Source organism: Montipora capricornis, chromosome 12 (assembly GCF_036669925.1).
Source record: "Montipora capricornis isolate CH-2021 chromosome 12, ASM3666992v2, whole genome shotgun sequence".
Taxonomy (NCBI): domain Eukaryota; kingdom Metazoa; phylum Cnidaria; class Anthozoa; order Scleractinia; family Acroporidae; genus Montipora; species Montipora capricornis.
The window spans coordinates 840463-845462 of record NC_090894.1 but is presented as its reverse complement, the minus strand read 5'-3'; the positions used below and the strand labels follow the sequence as shown (position 1 = coordinate 845462).

Sequence of the window (5000 nt, the reverse complement as noted above, 5' to 3'; positions counted from 1 at the left end):
AAATTGAAGAGATTTCCGTCGCAAATTAGTTGTAATTGTTGAAGGTAAGTTATTTCTGTTTCAAAATTGATCTTTAGTGCTGTTTCAGATTGGTTTTCTTTCTTTCTTTCATTTCGAAAATTAACTACACTTTCCTGCCTTGTTTGTTCTTTGTTATTTCATTCAGGTGACATCGCTGAGTGGAGTTTCCTCGGCGATATCGATACCGGAGTTGTTTACTCACGCAAGCCAACATATCTAGACTCGGCTTGTGTTTAGTGCGGACTGCACTGAAGCTAAGACGATTTCGCAAGCCCACATTCATTGGCTTGAAATCCGGCGCGGGTTGCACCATCTCACAAGTATCTAACGAGTATCTCACGATTATCTCACGAGTATCTCACAAGCCAGTATTTCTCGGCTTGAACTATCGGTGTGGGTTACACCTCAAACTGAAAGAGTTATTGTACTCTAAAAAATACTTGCACTCTCAAAGAATAGTACTTCGTACTCAACTGTTGTCTGCTACTAGCCGCCAGCATGGGAACAACAATCGAACAATACCGGTCAAGGATCGGCTGTCACAACAATTTTGTGAAAGCCAAGGATGCATTTTCACGTGTGCGAGGGCGATTTTGGAATACGATGCTTATGTTGTTTTACTTAAATGTGTTTTACTTGCCAACCTTAAAACAAGTTGTTGGACATTGCAAATCGTGTAATGAGGTGATGTTTTGGTTTACACAGATGATGTGCTACAATGTTTACATCCCATTGCTTATAAGGCAAGCAAATGATGTGGAGGAAAATCCAGGTCCTACAATATTTGATATCATTGATCCAACAACCACTGTGTCCGCTGACTCTAGTCAAGGAAATGAAGCAATCTTTGGTGTGAATGCTGGTAAGCAATGTGTAGCAATGTCACTTACTGCGGATTACGGTCACGTCGCCCACAAGTTAACTCGCCCACAGGTTAACTCGCCTACACCGAAGTTAACTCGCCTACACGTTCGAAGTTAATTCGCCTACACATGAAGTTAACTCGCCTACACATTCGGAGTTACTGTTGATGTTATAAGATAAAGCAAAACAAGAAGCGTCTGTTCCTTTTTATACGCAGGTTAGGATCAAAAACTAAAATCCATTGTCTAGTAGCTTTCGTATTGGTCAGTTTAGTAATAAAGGGCAAATCACTTGTTTGGACACGCGTCTATTCATACCCTTTATCCATATAATAAATGCTAATTTCAGTTTCATAGTCTATTGAAATTCAAAAGGTGTGATTTTTATCCTACGATTCAGAGGCCCATGGGAGGGTGGAGGAGGATCAAAGAGAGTTCGATGAATGCATACCGGGATTGATCCAAATGACCGACAATGAAGGTGGATCTTTAAGCATACCGGGATTCATATACCGATAATCAAAATCTGTTGAAAAGACAATCGAACACTAAATCTGAGAACGGATTTTGTCGCAGATTCACAAATTGGAAATCCATGTCGGGTAAGGATTTCAATTAACAAAATCCGTCGCGAAATCCGTTTTCGGATTTTGTGTTCGATTGGAAATCCGAAAATCCAGATTTTAAGATCTAAATCAGGATTTCGCAATCGAACGCACGAACGTTTGAGTAACAGTGTCATTTTGCCACGCACCTCGCATACATTTTCATGTCTCGCGCCTTGAGACATACAGTGGAATGTCATGAACCAGCCTGCGGGTCTCTTCCCAATCGCCGCGCGATATTGTCAGTCGATGAAACAACAAACACGACAAGTCATTTCTTTCAAGTTTAATATGATACAACCAACTAACAATGTAAGTATACACAACTTACTTACTTTTTTACCTTAAAGATTTCTTAAATGGTATCCTACCCTTTCATACAATTTGGCATGAAATTCTTGCGAATCGACGAAAACCATCCGGCCGCGCAGTCGAAAGTGAACTAGTAAAGAATGATGTGAAATGAAATGCCGCTGACAGACGAAAACTCAAATCGGATATCCGATCGATGGTTCGTTTTTCTGCCTGATAGTTGTCGAGTAAACTTCTTGTTTTGCTTTATCTTATAACATCAACAGTAACTCCGAATGTGTAGGCGAGTTAACTTTATGTGTAGGCGAATTAACTTCACACGTGTAGGCGAGTTAACTTCGTTGTAGGCGAGTTAACCTGTAGGCGAGTTAACTTGTGGGCGACGTGACCGGTTACCCTTACTGCTATTATATACCATCAAATACAAGATATTAGTTTGTGGACTAATTCTACTTTGAACAATATTTTGGTCATTGGAAATAATCTATACAGTTCTATAAGATGTTCTGTGCGCACAAATGACTATTTGCTGTTCACTGATGTTCCAGACATGGTTTCAATATTTGATAAAGTGTATTCATTACAATATACTGAGTCATTTACTGGAAGTTTGTTCATGACATCAAACATTGGTCCATATATGTCTCTTAGAAATTCACTTCTATAAGTATTTTCAAACTCGCAACGGAATTACAATTGTTGTTTGTTAACTATCGGCATTAATACAGTTGCGGTTTTTAGGAATTCAGAGCAGAGCTTCCGAATTTTTGATTCTCATTCAAGGGATTTGTATGGGCTGCCAGATTCATTTGGGAGATGTACTTTGTTCCGCATTGAAGGGCTTGAAAACGTTACATCATATTTTCAAATGTCTTGTCCACAAACAGGTACTGTTCCCTTTGAAATGAAAGGTGTACATATCTTAATCAGTGCTAGTAAAATTGATACGCAACATGTTCAGGAGGACCCAAAAAGTGACCATATATCTTCGGGTAAGGAAAATGATGCAAAAAGCGTTGATAACAGGAAACAAAAGTGTACAAGAGAAATAAGCGAAATAAAGGAAAAACAGTTGATTGCTCAACGTGAATATGAGAAAAAAAAGAAAGGCTGATGAAAGTTCAGAAGCTAGGGAAAAGAGGCTAGCAGGCAAACGTCAATCTAACAAAAAGAGAAGGGCAACTAAAAATCAAGAAACTAGAGAAAAGAGGTTAGCTTGCCAACAGGAATACTCTAAGAAAAAATGTGCAAATGAAACTGCTGAATCCAGAGAAAATAGGCTGACAAGCATGCGCACACATCAGAAAGAAAAACGTGCAAGTGAGTCTGCTGAATGTAGAGAAAAAAGGCTTAAAGCATGCGTACACATCACAACGAAAAGCGTGCAAATGAATCTGCTGAATTTAGAGAAAAAGACTTGCAAGCATGCGTACATGTCAGAATGAAAGCGTGTAAATGAATCTGCTGAATACAGAGAACAGAGGTTGACAAAACAGCGTGAATATGACCAGAGCCTGAGCAATCATGTAAATGTTTGCAACAGCTCAACTGTTGCTGATGAAATTAGAAAGTTTCATACTGCTGTGTCCAGTGGCCCTTTGTACATATGTTCTTGTTGTGACCAGTTGTGGTATAAACACAGTGTTACTGCTGCCAAAAAGCTGCAAATTTCTAATCCTGATATGGTAAAGTATTTAACTAAATAAGACAAGTGTTGATGGCATTTGAGTGCATCTGTCAGTCTTGTTTTCGACATTTAAAGAAAAATAAAACCCCACCTTATGCAGCTAAACATGGAATGTCATTTCCATTAAAACCAGACTTTTTTGATTTAAATGAATTAGAGTGCAGACTTCTAGCACCTAGATTGGCTTTTCAAAAGCTTATGCAAGCTCCAAGAGGAATCAATTGAAAATTAAAGGAAATGTTGTAAATGTACCAGCAGATGTTAACATTACTGTTAATGTGTTACCACGGCTACCTCAGGACAGTGGCACAATCAAAGTTCAGTTAAAGAGGCGATTGCAATATAAGAGTTCTGCATTGTCATTAAATGTGAGACAATATAAAATTTTGCAAGCAGCAAACTGGTTAGCCACTAACAATGCTCTTTATAGAGAACAAGGAGTTTCCTTTAGTGAAGATAGAATATCTAGCTATAATGTAAACTTGCCTGAAAGTGAAACAAACAGCGAGAATCTTTCACAAGTTAACTACCAATGAATAGTTCATGTAATGTTAGAAGATACTGCCAATGAAAGCAAACAACTAGATGATGGTTGGACTGAGGTTGATGCAGAATTACCTGCAGGAATAACTGATACTATGTTAACAGCTACTGACTTCCTTGAGGACAGTGAACGAGCACAAATTTACAACATTGCCCCTGGAGAAGGAAATAGACCTTTGAGTATATTTAGAGACACGTATTCCGAAGAGTTATCATATCCAGGAATATATTTAGGTCAAAAGAGACCTGAAAATGATAAGAGATTGGTTAATGTTCATTACAGTGATATTTGCAAGTCAGAATTGAGGAGGGCAGACCGACGAGCTGCTTTGTGTGTGGAGAATATATTTTAAAAACTAAAAGTTGCAAATGAAGGTTCTTTTGGGAAAATCTCAAATAGCTTTACGAAAATGTAAAGGTAACAATGGAACTCTCACAGCTGGTCGGTTAAAGCGGCAAGGTACCTTGGAAAGATTAGTTCGTCTTGATGAAGGCTACAAATTTTTAAGAGCACTTCGTGGCTCACCTCCTTATTTTGAGAAAGCAAAAAAAGATATCTTTGCTATGATCAGACAACTAGGACCTGCTACTTTGTTTGTAGTTTTCATCAGCTGAAACACAGTGGATACATCTTCTTAGAATACTTGGCAAGCTTGTTGATGATAAGGATTATTCAGATAATGAACTAGAGAATTTGAACTGGGAAGAAAAGTGTAAGTTAATTCAGAGTGATCCAGTGACTTGTGCACGCCATTTTGATTATCAATTCAATCAGTTCTTAAAGCATTTTTTAATGAGCAGTGCTGCGCCCTTAGGGAAAATAGCAGACTGGTTTTACAGAGTGGAATATCACAGAGGGGCTCGCCTCACATTCACATGTTAATTTGGCTTGAGGATGCTCCAGTGTATGGGTGTGATGAAGATGAAGATGTCACATCATTCATAGACAAAATAATCACTTGTGAAAGA

General features: G+C 38.4%; 1 pseudogene; it reads left to right on the top strand.

Moving 5' to 3' along the window:
• The first annotated feature begins 3599 nt into the window (after positions 1–3599).
• On the top strand, positions 3600–4914 carry LOC138027512 (uncharacterized; annotated as a pseudogene).
• Positions 4915–5000: the final 86 nt, after the last annotated feature.